Source organism: Colossoma macropomum, unplaced genomic scaffold (assembly GCF_904425465.1).
Source record: "Colossoma macropomum unplaced genomic scaffold, Colossoma_macropomum, whole genome shotgun sequence".
In the NCBI taxonomy this organism is placed as follows: Eukaryota; Metazoa; Chordata; class Actinopteri; order Characiformes; family Serrasalmidae; genus Colossoma; species Colossoma macropomum.
In genome coordinates, this window is record NW_023494786.1 from 1751912 (window position 1) to 1769215 (window position 17304).

Consider the following 17304-nt stretch of genomic DNA (forward strand, 5'->3'; position numbering starts at 1 on the left):
ATATTTTGTTGGTTTTAAGTTGGGATGTAAAGTAATCAAAATCTAACATCTTCCAAACATAACATCCCAACGTCATATTGACGTAGAATACTGACATGCAGTCGTGAGGTATGGTGACCAAAACCCAACATCTATTTAACGTCATAACCTTAACATCAGATTGACGTGACATTCTAACATCAGTAGACGTTGATATTTTGTTGGTTTTAAGTTGTGATGTAAAGTAACCAAAATCTAACATCTTTCAAAGACCACATCCCAACTTCATATTGACGCAGAATACTGACAAAACCCAACGTCTATTTAACGTCATAACTTTAACGTCACATTGGCATAACATTCTAACATTGTTAGATGTTGATATTTTGTTGGTTTTAAGGTGTGATGTTCACTAACTAAAAATCTAATGTCTTTGAAAGTCACATCCCAACGTCATACTGACGTAGAATACTGACATGTAGTCGTGAGGTATGGTGACCAAAACTCAACGTCTATTTAACATCTTAACTTTAAAATCACATTGCTGTAAAATTATGACATCGTTAGACGTTGATATTTTGTTGGTTTTAAGTTATCATATAAAGTAACCAAAATCTAACATCTTCCAAACATCATGTCCCAACATGCAGTCATGAGGTATGGTGACCCAAACTCAACGTTTATTTAACGTTATAACCTTAACGTCAGATTGACGTAACATTCTAACATCGTTAGATGTTGATATTTTGTTGGTTTTAAGTTGAGATGTTCACTAACCAAGATCCAACATCTTCCAAACATCACATCGCAATGTCATACTGACGTAGAAAACTGACATGTAGTCATGAGGTATGGTGACCAAAACCCGATGTCTATTTAACGTCATAACCTTAATGTCAAATTGACATAACATTCTAAAAATGTTAGACATTGATATTTTGTTGGTTTTAAGTTGTGATGTTCACTAACCAGGACCCAATGTCTTCCAAATGTCACATGCCAACATCATATTGATGTCGAATACTGACCTACAGTCATGAGGTATGGTGACCAAAACCCAATGTCTATTTAACGTCATACCCTTAACGTCACATTGCTGTAACATTCTAACATCATTAGACATTGATATTTTGTTGGTTTTAAGTTGTGATGTATTGTAACCAAAATCTAAAGTTCTCCAAACATCACATCCCAACGTCATATTGACGTAAAATACTGACTTGCAGTCGTGAGGTATGGTGACCAAAACCCAACATCTATTTAACATCATAACCTTAACGTCACATTGCCGTAGCATTCTAACATCATTAGATGTTGATGTTTTGTTGGTTTTAAGTTGTGATGTAAAGTGACCAAAATCCAACATCTTCCAAACGTCACATGCCAACAAAATATTGATTTAGAATACTGACATGTAGTCATGAGGTATGGTGACCAAAATCCAATGTCTATTTAACCTCATAACCTTAACATCAAATTGCTGTAACATTCTAACATCATTAGACGTTGATATTTTGTTGGTTTTAAGGTGTGATGTAAGGTAACCCAAATCCAATGTCTTCCAAACGTCACATCCCAACATGACATCCCAACGTCACATTGACCTAGAAAACTGACGTAAAGTCTTGAGGTATGGTGACCAAAACCTGATGTCTATTTAACGTCATAAACTTAATGTCAGATTGACGTAACATTCTAACATCTTTAGAAGTTGATATTTTGTTGGTTTTGAGGTGTTATGTTAACTAACCAAAATCCGACATCTTCCAAACGTCACGTGCCAACATCATAGTGATGTAGAATACTGACATGTAGTCATGAGGTATGGTGACTAAAACCCAATGTCTTTTTAAAGTCCTAACCTTAATGTCAAATTGACATGACATTTTAACATCATTAAAAGTTGATATTTTGTTGGTTTAAAATCATGCTGTCAGGTAACCAACAAAATATTAACATCTAACGATGTTAAAATGTTACGGCAATTTAACATCATTAGATGTTAAATTAACGTAACATTTTAACATCATTAGATGTTGATATTTTGTTGGTTTAAAATCATGCTGTCAGGTAACCAAAATCCAACATCACAACCCAACGTCAGATTGACGTAGAATACTGACATGCAGTCGTGAGATATGGTGACCAAAACCCAACATCTATTTAACGTCATAACCTTAACGTCACATTGGCATAACATTCTAACATCATTAGACGTTGATATTTTGTTGGTTTTGAGGTGTGATATTCACTAACAAAGATCCAACGTCTTCCAGACGTCACATCCCAACGTCATACTGACGTAGAATACTGACATGCAGTCATGAGGTATGTTGACCAAACCCAACGTTTATTTAACGTCATAACCTTAACGTCACATTGCTGTAACATTCTAACATCAGTAGACGTTGATATTTTGTTTAAGTTGTGATGTAAACTATCCAAAATCTAACATTTTCCAAACATCACATCCCAACGTCATATTGACGTACACTACTGACATGCAGTCATGACATATGGTGACCAAATCCCAACGTCTATTTAATGTCATGATCTTAACATCAAATTGATGTTACATTCTAATATTAGACGTTGATATTTTGTTGGTTTTAAGGTGTGATGTTCACTAACCAAAATCCAACATCTTCCAAATGTCACATGCCAACATCATATTAACATTGAATACTGGCATATAGTCATGAGGTATGGTGACCAAAACCCGATGTCTTTTTAAAGTCCTAACCTTAATGTGAAATTGACGTAACATTTTAACATTATTAGATGTTGATATTTTGATAGTTTGTTGGTTTTAAGGTGTTATGTTCACTAACCAAAATCCAACATCTTCCAAATGTCACATGCCAACATCATATTAACGTAGAATACTGGCATGTAGTCGTGAGGTATGGTGACCAAAACCCAATGTCTTTTTAAAGTCCTAACCTTAATGTCAAATTGACGTAACATTTTAACATCATTAGACATTGATATTTTGTCGGTTTAAAATCATGCTGTCAGGTAACCAAAATCCAATGTCACATCCATTCTAACATCGTTACATGTTGATATTTTGTCGGTTTTAAGGTGTGATGTTCACTAACCAAAATCCAACATCTTCCAAACGTCATATGCCCACATCATATTGATGTAGAATACTGACCTATAGTCGTGAGGTATGGTGATCAAAACTCAATATCTATTTAATGTCATAAACTTAATGTCAAATTGACGTAACATTTTAACATCATAGGACGTAGATATTAGGACGTATTGATATTTTGTTGGTTTAAAATCATGCTGTCAGGTAACCAAAATCCAATGTCACATTCCAACGTCTTATTGACGTAGAATACTGACTTGCAGTCGTGAGGTATGGTGACCAAAACCCAACGTCTATTTAACATCATACCCTTAACGTCAAATTGACGTTACATTCTAACATCGTTACACGTTGATATTTTATCGGTTTTAAGTTGTGATGTAAAGTAACCAAAATCCAACGTCTTTGAAACGTCACATCCCAACATTATGTTGATGTAGAACACTGACATGTAGTCATGGGTATGGTGACTAAAACCCAAACATCTATTTAACGTCATAAATTTAAAGAAAATTCAATGTGACATTCTAACATCATTAAACATTGATTTTTTTTTGGCTCAAAATTGTGGTGTCATGTAACCAAAACTGAATATCTTCCAAACATCACATGCCAACATCATATTGACTTAGAATATTGACATGTAGCTGTGAGTATTGTGACTAAAACCCAACATCTATTTAACATCTTAATCGTAATGTCAATGTGATATTCTAACCTTTATTCTAATCTTTAGCAATTGATATTTTGTTGGTTCAAAATTGTGGTGTCAGGTAACCAAAATCCAACATCTTTCAAATGTCACATGTCAACCTCATATTAACATAGAATAGATCAGTATGCATACCCAAAGTGGGTAGCCAAATCTGGCCCACACCTTTATATATACTACAGTATATGGGCCAGAGCTGGACCAGAACCCTTAGTTCTACCCACTTTACAGTATGTTGGCCAGATCTGGGCCACATTTATTAGTTCTACTCACTTTACAGTATATGGGCCAGAGTTGGGCTACATCTGTTAGTTGTACTAATTTGATAGTGTGTTGGCCTCATCTGGGCCACATCAACTGGGCCAAAACAAAACTAAAGATGAGATAAATTTTGCTAAGTGGGAAGTCTCAGTGTTAACTAACCAAAACCTAACATCTGCTAAACGTCACAGTGCTAAAGTCCTTCTAATGTGGGATACAGACAACTTTAGACCTTGGTATTTTGTGGGATGTCAGTTGTGGTGTTGGGTAAACTAAATCAGTCTGTCAAAACGTCTCACTGCTGAACTGCTATTCAATAACTTATAATAAACATATTTATACAAACATAAATATGGTTAAAATATGTCATACCAATAAACTGTGATGGTACTGCTCTTTTAATAAATTTATTTAATGTATTTTCCTGCTGCATGACGCGCACACAACCACAGGATACGGATTTCGGTGACAGCACTACAGAGCGACAGAGTGCACGTTTTGACTGATTGGTCACTCAAAATTCAAGTCACAATAGTTGCAGGTGATTGGGTGAGGAGGAGGAGAGGGGCGGGGCGCCGTTTGAAAAACCGCGGACAAGACTGAAGATTGGAACCGAGAGCGATGGAGACAGACACACTGACACTCTGACACACACTGACACACAGACACACACACTGGGTAAGTATTCAGTAATTCTAATTTATTTGGGTTGTACAGAAATGTATGCTTTACTAAAGTTTAGTCGAGCTAATAAGTTTAGATCGACTAACCTGAAGCTGGGTTTCTGTTACCAGCTAATGCTAGCGCCAAATTAGCCCGGCAGTGTTAGCTAGCATAGCTACCGCACTGTGCTGAGTCAGTGGAGGTAAACTGGGTTTGTGAGGCTCGGGTGGGTTTGTAATGTGAAGTCGAACTGTGTGAATGAAGCGCAGACGGGCAGGTGGTGCGTGTTGTTTGTGGCAGTGTAAGCTGAAGCTAGCTAGGTTTCCATTAGCGGCTAATGCTAGCGCCATATCAGCTTATCAGTGTCAGCCTAGCCAGCATCCTGTATCGGAGCGCTGGAGGGAAACTGGATTTGTGATGCGGGGTTTGTAGTGTGAAGCTGGTCCATTTGGATGGAGCGCAGCCAGCCAGGCAGGCAGGTTGTTTGTTTCACCGTTTTTAAAAGTCACTGATGCGCCTGCAGCGTCTGACCCGTGTTTTACTGACCGGCTGGCAGCTGCTGTTTATTTCAGAGAGAGAGAGAGAGAGAGAGAGAGAGAGAGAGAGAGAGAGAGAGAGACACCCGCTCAGAGAGAGAAAGAGAGACACTCGCTCAGAGAGAGAGAGACAGAGAGAGAGAGAGAGACTTGCTCAGAGAGAGAAAGAGAGAGAAAGAGAGACACTCGCTCAGAGAGAGAAAGAGAGAGAGAGAGAGAGAGAGAGAGAGAGATTTTTTTTTTTTTAGATTTTAAAACCATAACTTTTATTTAACAAATTATATACCCAAATAGGGCAAGTTAGATTAGTGCAACATTCCAGGCATTAACAAAACACCATGTATATGATTCAGCTCCAAGGGCTAGCGAGGATCAGCTCCCCTTCCTCTACACTACACAGAATATCACAGTGGCACCATTCCAGCTCAAGCACCTCGATATTGTTCATGGCTCTGTAAAAACCAAACTCAAAGAGAAGTCTTGATTTTACAAGAGCCATGAACAACGGTAGAACCTCCTGACCAGAACTGTTTTCCATTCTATTCCTCCTAGAGTTGTAAATCGCCAGTTTTGCCTGACCCACTATAAAATGAAGTAGTTGCCACTTAAAATGTTCTTTTCGACTGTAACCAGCTCCAAAAATAAAAGCACAAGAGTTAAAAACCTCCCCACACTTCAGAAATAAACAGTCGAGTGTGTTAAACAGGGGTACAAGCCTGGGACATTCTAAAAAACAGTGGAAGATTGTTTCTCTGAGTCCACAAAATACACACTGATCACTCACATCTTGATTAATTACAGAGACAAAAGCATTGACTGCTAAAATCCCATGTAAGATTCTCCATTGGAGATCACCAGACCTTTTTGTTAGTGATGGCTTGTACAGCACCCTCCAGACAGGCCGTTTGTCCATCCCTACACCCAGCTTGGCTCTCCACACTGTGTCAAGCCTGTCACTCAGCACTGCTTTATTCAACACTTTAACACAGCATTTATATAAAATCTGACCTGACACAGTGTGGAAATTCAAATTCTGTAGGCCAGAGAGGTCCATCAAAGGGCCTGATACATTGTCCAAGTCTGGTGAGAGTGTAGTCCTTGGGAACGGGTCTCCCCTGTTAGGCACTGCACTCCAAAGTCCTGCAGTAAAGACAGTTCCTCCATTGAGAGCTTGCCCTTCCATAAGTCAATGAAGGCCTTGGTATGACGCAAGGACTTTTGTCCTAACAGAGAGGCAACTGCCTGGACATCACCCAAGCCTGGTCCTGACACGTCTACCAAGTTTCGTAGCGTTACTGTCCCTGAAGCACAGAGCATCTGAGTGAGGCCCGGTACAGCACTGCTGGATACGTCCAGCCGAGCTCCTTTAATTAAGGGCTCTTCCAGCAGCCAGTAAAGTGAGGTGGTTTTTTCCAGTCTATAGGTCTTAAAAAGTCCCCATATTTTAAAAAGTCCACGATAAAAAAGGGGTAATCCACCAAGGTTCAGTTGTTTATAGTCCATTAAAAACAGAGCAGTATCCAATCCCAGTCCATCAACTTTGTGTAGGATGGTGCAGGCCACCTCTCTCCACACTATGTCAGCAGGGCCTGTCAGGAATTTTTGAAGGAACTGCAGACGGAAAGTTGCTAGCCTGCTTGCGAGGTGCACTAGGCCTTGTCCTCCTTCTGCCCTGGGAAGGAAAAGGACCCCTTGTGGGACCCAGTGAAGTCTGTCCCAGAAGAAGTCCACCAGGATCACTTGCATTCGAGACAGTAGACCAACAGGAGGATCCACACACGATAGTTTGTGCCACAGCACAGATGCAACCAGATCCCCCCTAAAAGACATCGGTCCAAGGATCCATTTCAACTTTGCCAGCCAGCCTTTCATTTTCTCCACTACACCATCCCAGTTTTTTCTGTAGTGCAGTTTCATCCCCAAGAAATACCCCAAGGTACCCCCTATTTTCCAACCCAGGCCAGCAGGTAATGCAGGTAACCCCCCTGTCCACTGCCCCACTGCAAGAGCCTCACTCTTAGCCCAATTCACCCTTGCAGCTGAAATAGCTCCAAAATCCTGGACAATAGAAGAAAGTTCATCAATGTCCGCCTGCCCCTTTATCATTACCATAATATCATCAGCATAAGCTGATAGCTGATGATGATTGTGGCCCTCCTGTCCTAACACAACACCCTCAATTTTGGAGCGGAGCTTGTTCAGCAATGGTTCAATGGCAAGGGAGTATAGCATACCGGACAAGGCACAGCCCTGACGTATACCCCAATGAGCCTTAAAAGGAGCACTCAGCCCACCATTAATTTTCAGCACACTTTCAATGTCCTGGTACAGTACCCTTACCATACTAATAAAAGTTGGATCAAAACCCAACGCCATAAGAGTCTGCCATAAATACTGATGCTCCACTCGATCAAACGCTTTTTCTTGGCCAAGAGAAATGAGACCAAAGTCAAGCCTCAGAGTTCTGGAAACCTCTAAAACATCCCTAAGTAAACAGATATTATCTCTGATGGACCTGCCAGGCACACAGTAGGTCTGGTCGTGATGGATTACCTGTCCCATCACGTCCCTCAGTCTGTTAGCCAAGGCTTTGGAGAAAATTTTGAGGTCTGTGCACAGGAGACTCACCGGTCGCCAGTTCCTAATATCCTGCAAGTCGCCCTTTTTAGGTAACAGGGTGATCACTGCCCTCCTGCAGCTCAAGGGCAGGAGGCCATCCTCTGGACTTTCATTGAGGACAGCTAACAGATCTGGACCCAACTCTGACCAAAAGGTCTTGTAGAACTCCCCTGGAAGGCCATCTATACCTGGGGCAGTTCCACCCTCCATGCCCTGTAAAGCAGCATGGAGCTCCTGCTCACCCAGCGGCCTTTCCAGTTCTGCACTAGAGCATTCAGTGACCCTTGGCAACCCTGCAAAGAAACCAGCAGCCAGTTCCTCATGATCCTTGTATTCACTTCTGTACAGTGCAGCATAGAAGCGTACAGTCCGTTTTCGAATCTCTGTGAGCTCTGTTAGCTCCTGCCCATCCTCAGAGTAGAGAGTGAATAAAGCGGCTTTGACCATTTCTCCTTTCCAGACTGAAGAAAAACTTGGATGGGGCATCCATCTGTGTCAGACTCTGAAACCGCGAGCGGACCAGAGCCCCCTGTGCCCTGACACCCAAGAGATCATTAAGAGCAGAGGTTTCCGACTTCAGAACTCGAACGTGGCTCTGGTCTCCGGTGGAGTCCACCAGTCCTTGTAACTCTAAAATCTCACGTTCCAGCTCTTTAATGGACTGAGTAATGTGCCTAGAGACATTGAAGGTGTACTGCTGACAAAGCTGCTTAATTACAACCTTTCCATAATCCCACCATTCTCGCAGGTCATGAAAATGTTGCTTCTGCAATCTAAAATTATTCCAAAAAACAGTAAAAACTTGCTTAAAATTCATGTCACACAGCAAGGAGGTGTTAAAATGCCAATAGGCACTCTTGGGTTTAAGATTTGCAATAAAAATGGAGCATAAGACCAAACTATGATCAGAAAAACCGACAGGCACAATCACACACCCTTTAAAAACATTAAGCTGGTGTTTGAAGCAATAAAAGCGATCCAGACATGAAACTGTCTCTCACATGGGCCCATGTATATTGTCTGATGGACTTATTAAAGACCCTCCACACATCACACAAGCCATGAGCCTTCAGTGACTCACGAAGAGCGCGCTGAGATGCGGCATGAGGTTCAGTGTGGTTCCTATCCACGGCCTCATTCTCAGTGCAGTTAAAGTCACCCCCCATAAACAGATAGTCATTGGGGCTGTAGTTCTGCAGAGCTGCATTAACAGTGTTAAGAAAGGCCACCCTGTCTACTCCAGACGTGGGAGCATAAATGTTAACAATAGTGAACTTAAAACGCTCAAACTGAGCTCGCACAACCATACACCTCCCCTCCACCACCTGCTCAACTTCAAAAGAGATCGTCAGAAAGCGTCTTGCAAACAGGACTGCCACCCCACCTCTAGTTGAGCTCATGTGACTGAAGGAGACCTCCCCTTCCCATTCTTTCCTTCAATCAACCTCATTAGCACTGTCACTATGTGTCTCTTGAACAAGTGTGATGTCATTACCTTTCTGTTTAATTAGTTCAAACAGCAGGGCTCTTTTCCGGATGTCCCGAGCCCCATTTAGGTTTAAAGAGCCCAACCTTATCCCACTCATAGAAGGAAAAAGAAGGCACAACAGGAGCAATAACGGGCCGAGAAGCAGAGAGAGACTATGATGTTTCAAAACCATCATTGTCGTTTTGAAGCTCTAACTTTAATTTCAGCACGATTTTCTTTAGCCTGTAAATTTCCTGTGCAGTAAATTTGTCTTCACCATCTCCTCTCATGAAAACCTGAACAGAGTCTATGAACAGTTTACAGTCAGGAAAGTATTCTTCAACCACAACACCTTTCATGTTTTTGGTCTTATGAAGAAAAGACCGTATCTTATCGAAGGTGTATGCACTCTTCCTGCTCCTCTGACTTTTAGCATCTGGCTGATCACTGTCGGAGTCATCTAGTGTTGCAGAGCCGGAGCCAGTATTCTCTCTGTGCTTCTCGCTCCGTGCCTTCCCTTTCCTGTCACTCGCTATAGCCCGCTTCATTTTCCTTTTGCCAGACGGTGCTCTGAAAACGGCCTCCTCGGCCACAGTGTCCGTCTCCATGCCCTCCCCTTCCAAAATTAAATTAACACTCTCCTCAGCTGCAGCAGTAACCTTGTTTGGAGACCCAGAGCTCCCCTGCCCAACATTCTGTCCACTACTCTCAGGATCCCCAGGACCAGACTCAGCTGCTTCACCCCCCTCCCCAGCCTGAGTCTGAGTACCCGAGGCAACAGTTTCCTCCACATCCTCAGCTCTGGTACCTGTCTCACTGCCCCCTGCTGCACTCATCACGGTGGCCTCTGGCTCAGGCCCAGGCCATGCTAGCTGCACCACCACCAGCAGGTGCAGAGGCTGAGGCCTGTGAGGTGCCTTTATCACCCGCCCCAAAGGGACATGAACACCTCAAGTGCCCCACTTGTCCGCACCCAAAACATTTCATTGTGTCAGAAGTTGCAAACACTTCATATTCAAAATCATTGATTTTAAACTTAAATGCTACATTCAGCTCATCAATCCCGTTCTTTAAAATCATGAAGATCTGCCGTCTGAAGCAGACCACATGCTTCAGTAAGGGAGATTTACAGCCCAGCAGAATCTTCCTCATTTGGGACACAAACTGACCAAAACGAGCTAACTCTGCAGTTAGCAGCTCATCTTTAATGAAGGGTGGGACATTGGACAGTGTGATCTTCTTAGCAGGTCGTACGAGGGGCACTACAGGCGTGAATGTTCCTTGGATCACCACGCCATTCTGGACCATGGTGTTAGCTTTCTCAACGCTATCCAGAAAGACCACCACAGCACTGTTCATCCTGGAGGCAGACACAATGCTGCCATACCCGACCACCTCCCCCACAGCCAGGCTGCACTCCTCCACCGAGCACCTCGCCCCCGGGGCGATCCTAATGCCGTGCCGGCGGGAAAGTTGGTCAAACCGAACTTTCTCCGTCGCCGCCATGGTGACCGGCAAAATGCCGGTAGCAGCGGCAACCGGCGTTACGGTCGCTGCACACGTGCAACTCGCACTAACAAAAGCTAAACCCCTTCTCTATCAATAAAACACCTTCACCAGTAAATAACCAGTAAAGACAGAACAGATAGAAAAGAGAGAAACTCACTCACCCGGCAAACAGCCTGACTCGCTCACACACTCACTTCCGCTCACGCGACAGAGAGAGAGAGAGAGAGAGAGAGAGAGAGAGAGAGAGAGAGAGAGACCGAGATAGAACTCGAGAGTATCATGAGAGATGAGAGATGAGAGAGAGAGAGAGAGACAGAGACACCCGCTCAGAGAGAGAAAGACACTCACTCAGAGAGAGAGAGAGAGCGAGAGAGACACCCGCTCAGAGAGACAAAGAGAAACACTCGCTCAGAGAGAGAGAGAGAGAGAGACACACCCACTCAGAGAGAGAGAGAGAGACACTCGCTCAGAGAGAGAAAGAGAGACACTCACTCAGAGAGAGAGAGAGAGAGAGAGACACACACACCCGCTCAGAGAGGGAAAGAGAGACACTCGCTCAGAGAGAGAGAAAGAGAGAGAGAGAGAGAGAGAGAGAGAGAGAGAGACACCCACTCAGAGAGAAAGAGAGACACTTGCTCAGAGAGAGAGAGAGAGAGAGAGACACTCGCTCAGAGAGAGAGAGAGAGAGAGAGAGAGAGAGAGAGAGAGAGAGAGAGAGAGAGAGAGACCCGCTCAGAGAGAGAGAAAGAGACTTGACTTTTGAGGGTCCTTTATTGAACCAGCACTTTCTTTAAAACAGTCATCCGTCACAAAGTGTCATCTTAGGCTATATTAAAATAAATTAATTGATTAAATAAAAATAAGACAAACACTTTATAAATAGATAAAAACAGGAAAACAAATAAAACTCAGTCCGGCTCATCTGAGCTCAGGAGTGAAGCAGAGTTCACCCTCGCACACTGAGCACACGGCCCCACCACAGCACCACATCGCCTCAAAGGCCTCCACATCACACATGCTTTTATAATAATTAAAATCAATTAAAATCCTTGATCTCACCAGCCTAGAGAGAATCCTTGTGGCCTCACAGTCAGTACCATGCGCCACCTTGTTCTTACGACTGATATATATCGCCATTTTCGCCTGCCCAAGAATGAAGTTGATCAGTTGGCATTTAGATTTCTCTCTTCTGACGTATTTAAAACCAAGGATAAAAGTCTGGAGCGTAAAAGTCACATTAAGAGACCTAAAAACATTCTTTAAAACTTCAAACAAAGAGCAAAGCCTAAAACAGTCCATAAAAGCATGAAACACAGTTTCTCTCTGGGGACAAAAAGGACACTGTGGTAAAATCTCAGGATTTAAAACAGAAATAAAAGCGTTGACTGAGACAATACCATGTAAAATCCTCCACTGCAGGTCAGCTACTTTTTTAGTCAATGGTGGTTTATACAGTGCTCTCCACTCTGGCTTCACATCATCACTCAGATTAAAAACATCACGCCATGGTGTGTCGGTTCTACTGTGCAGTCTTTTCTTATTCAGTACCTTCACACAGGCTCTGTACAGCAGCTTACCAGACACTGTCCCCAAGTTCATTCTGGACTCCCCATCACACTCCAGAAGGGGGCCTTCACAGTCCTGTAGGTCCGGCGTGATAGTGATGTCCGGGAATGGGTCATGCTCTGTAGGACTGACCACCCCTGCACTGTAGGCCCTCACCTGCTCGCGTTCCTCAGGAGAGAGAGCTGTACTCCAGCCCTCGAGCAGCTGAGCCACAACTCGCAGAGATCTCATCCCCAGCCTCGCAGCCACGTCCTCCACCCGAGTGAGCTCTGGTCCGGCGACGTCCACCAGCCGGCGGAGGGTTGTGACTCCCGATGACAACAAGACTCTAGTCAGTGCAGGGGTGATAGTGCCCTCCAAGTCCAGTCGTGTGCCGTTGAAAAGAGGCTCCTCCAACAGCCAGTGCAAAGTGGAGCCAGCCTGTTTGTTTACATTAAAAAAGTCCCAGATTTTAAAAAGTCCTCGATAAAAAACAGGCAACCCAGCAATGTCCAGTGTTTTGGTGCTCATTAAAAACAATGCTCTGTCCAACCCCAGACCACCTACTGTGTGTAATATTTTGCATGATACCGCCCTCCAAACCAGCTCACTGGGACCAGCAAGAAGTCTCTGGATGAACTGGAGTCGGAAGGCAGCGGCCCTGCTAGCCAAGTGGACGAGTCCTTGCCCCCCTTCCTCTTTTGGCAGATGTAGAACTCCCTGCGGAATCCAGTGCAGTCGATCCCAGAAGAAATCCACTAGCACAGCTTGCAGGTTCGCCAGCAGATTCGGTGGGGGGTCCACGCAGGCCAGTTTATGCCAGAGCGATGATGCAGCGAGGTTGTTGATAACAAACACCCTTCCCCGATAGGACATCTGGGGGACTAACCATTTCCACTTACTGAGGCGTCCTTTAATCTTTTCAACCATGCCATCCCAGTTCTGTGCACTACAGATACTGTCCCCCAGATACACCCCCAGATATTTAAAACCACCCCTTCTCCACATCAACCCATCTGGAAGCACGGGTTCCCCACCATCCCAGTCACCAACTAAAACTGCTTCACTTTTGGTCCAGTTTACTTTTGCAGACGATAAAACCCTAAAATCATTTAAAATTCCAGCTAAAACATCCACATCAGTCTGGGTACTTGCTATCACAACAAGGTCGTCTGCATACGCTGAGACACACAGTGGAGTAGAACAGCCAGGTATAAACAAACCGGAGATGCAGTCTCTCAGTTTGCACAACAGAGGTTCAATAGCTAAAGAGTACAACATGCCAGACAGAGCACAGCCCTGCCTAATACCTCTGTGCACTTTAAAAGGAGTACATAAACCACCATTAACTTTGAGTACACTCTCAATGTCACTGTACAAAACCTTGATCATGGCTATAAAACCTGGGTTGAAACCAAAGTTCTCCAGAACTTTCCACAGATAGCCATGTTCAACCCGGTCAAATGCCTTTTCCTGATCCAAAAAAATGAGACCAGTCTTTAAGCCCAATAGTCTGGAGACTTCCAAAACATCACGGATTAGATATACATTGTCAAAAATCGACCTTCCAGGCACACAGTACGTCTGGTCAAGGTGAACCACCTGCTCCATCACCTTCCCCAGTCTCGAGGCTAACGTTTTTGAGAGCAGCTTGCAGTCAGTGCACAACAGAGAGACGGGGCGCCAGTTCTTCAGTTCAGCTAGGTCCCCCTTCTTGGGTAGCAGGGTTAGAACGGCCCTCCGACAGCTCAGCGGAAGCTTCCCTTCCCTTATGCTGTTCTGGAGGACATCCAGCACATCCTGCCCCAACACTGACCAAAACGCTTTGTAAAATTCAACAGGGAGACCGTCAATACCTGGTGCCCGACCATTCTCCATGCCCTGGAGAGCCTCATACAGCTCTCCCAGAGAGATATCTGCATCCAGCACTGCAGCAGACTCTCGCGTGAGCTGGCTGTGGTCACGGAAGAATCCCTCCTCCACCTCTCGTGCCTCTGCCCACTCGCTCTCGTACAGCTTTGAGAAAAAGCTGATTGTCTGCTGGCGAATTTCAGAAGGCTCAGATAAGAGATCCCCTGATTCTGTACGCACAGCATGCATAAACCTTTTCTGTCCATTTCTGCGCTCGAGACCGAAGAAGAACTTTGAAGGAGCATCCATTTCCGACACGCACTGGAAACGTGAGCGGACCAGCGCCCCCTGTGCTGTTATGCCTAAAAGGTCAGCCAATGCAGTTTTTTTAGTTTTTAGAGCTTCAATATGCCCCCGATTTCCTGTGGCCTCTGCTAAACCCTGGAGCGCCACTATTTCAGTCTCCAGAGCTTTGAGAGATCTGGCTATGTCCCTTGTGACATTGAGAGTGTACTGCTGACAGAATACTTTAATTTGTATTTTAGCTATGTCCCACCACTGCTGCAGGGAGCTAAAAGATGTTTTCATTGAGCTAAAAACATCCCAAAAAAAAGTAAAAGACTCTCTAAAATTGGCATCCTTTAAAAGCGCAGTGTTAAAATGCCAGTATGCACTCTGTGGCTTAACGTTACGTTTCCTTACTGTGCACTGGACCATACAATGGTCTGAAAAACCAACTGGGGAGATAAGACAGCGTGTAAAAGCAGAAAGTTGATACCTAAAACCATAAAATCGATCCAGCCTTGCCAATGAGAGTGTGTTATCTCTTGAATGTGCCCAGGTATACTGTCTCTGCCCTCCATGGAAGTTCCTCCAGACATCACACAAGTCATGGGCCTCCAGCATCTCACACAATCTCTTACGGGACGCAGCATGCGGTTCCATGTGGTTCCTGTCCATGCTGTCTGCTGTACAGTTAAAATCCCCACCCAGTATTAAAAACTCATCAGAACTACAACCTGCAATTACGGTGTCCAGAGTGTCCAAAAAGGACATCCTGTCCATCCCCCCAGTTGGGGCATAAACACAAATAAAAACAAAAACAGTGTTCTCAAAACACGCTGTCACTTTTAAAAGTCTGCCATTTAAAATTTCATCCACTGAATAAGAATAAGGAGTAAAACTCTGTGATAAAAGAACAGCCACCCCACCACTGGAAGAAGAGTTATGACTTAAAAAGGCAAGCCCCTCCCACTCTTTAGCCCAGTCTGCAGTGTTACTGACGTCACTATGCGTTTCCTGTACAAATATTACATCAAGTCTCTTCTGCTTCACCAACTCATATAGCTTTGCTCTTTTTCCACAGTCTCTCACCCCATTAATGTTCAGACTCGCCACTCTGACATCACCCATTAAAAAATAAAATAGATAAAAAACACTAAAAACAGAGGCCATTCTGAACCAGGGAGGGCAGGAAGTGTCAGATCTCATCCTCAGTGCTCACTTTATTAAGTCTGGTCAGGATCTTCTTCAGCCTGTAGACTTCTAAAGCGGTGAAGGACCCTTCCCTCCTAAAATGCCTGACGTCATGAATGAACTGTGAACTGTTTGGGAAATGCTCTTCAACACGTACACCCTTTTGGCCTTTAGTGACCCGCAAGAACTTTCTTATATCATCAACAGTATAGAGCACAGCCATGTTCTCTTCCTGCGAGCACACCGACCAGCCCGAGTCAGACAGAGAGCCTTCGCTCTCAGACTCCACCTCATTCACCGCACTGCTGTCTGTTTTGGCCTGTTTAGTGCCCTTCCCTCGGTTCCGCTTCTTTCTTTTATTAGGAACTTTAAAAACAGTCTCCTCTACCATTTCCACCTCCACTGCAGCCTCCACTGCTGTACCAGCTATACTGACCTCAGTCCCGCTGTCCCTTACCTGGTTATCTTGCTCCCCCGGGTCAGGAATCCCCCGCTCCTGCTCCTCACCACCAGGCTCGTCCACAGCGGGCTCCTCCGCGGTTAGCGCCGCCGGGAAAGGCTCGTCCGCGGCCGGCGCAACCCCAGCAGACATTTCCGAGGCCGGCACGGCCGCAGCCGGCTCTTCCCCCGCAGGCGCCGCAGCCGCCGGGTCCCGCGCAGCCGGCCGAGCAGCAGCCGCAGGGGGGACGGCTCCGCGCTCCCGGCATCATTCGCGTTAGCACCGAGTTTTTCAGGGCAGGCTCGGATGAGATGTCCGGTCTGGCCGCACCTGAAGCACTTCATGTTGGTGTCAGACGACACAAACACCGTGTACTCAAACCCCTCCACTCTGAACTTCAACACCAGGTCCAGCTCGTCCTCACCATCTCTCAGCACCATGAAAACCAACCTCCTGAACGACACCAGGTGCTTCACCAGGGGCGATTTACAGCCGAGGGGGATCTTTTTTATGGGGGAGACAAGTTTCCCAAACCGGGACAGCTCCTGAGCGATCAGCTCGTCAGAGATAAACGGGGGGACGTTGGACAGAATAATCTTTTTGGAGGGAGTACTGAGGGGCAGAACAGACACGAACTGATCACTAATCACGAGTCCACTCTGCACCAGCTCGTTGGCTTTGTCCACAGTCACCACAGCGCTGTTCATGCGCGAAGCAGACACAACATTATTGTACCTGACGGCGCTCCCCGCCGCCAAACAGCACTCCTCCACACTCGCGCGGCACTCCACCTTCACACCATGCCGTCGAGACAGGCTTTCATACAGCCTGGGGCTTTGGGACGCCATGCTCCCAGCAAAACGCCGGTAACAGACGCCCCGCACACACCCCACCACACCTCACTCACACACACTCACTCACTCACTCACTCAAACAAACTACAGATACAGACGAACAACGACACAACAACAGAGAAAAGAAGTTTGGCAAAACGCCAACCACTCGCACTCACGCTCACCGCGCTCCGCTCACTCTACCGCTCACACCCGCGCATGCGCAGAGAGAGAGAGAGAGAGAGAGACACCCGCTCAGAGAGAGAAAGACACTCACTCAGAGAGAGAGAGAGAACGAGAGAGACACCCGCTC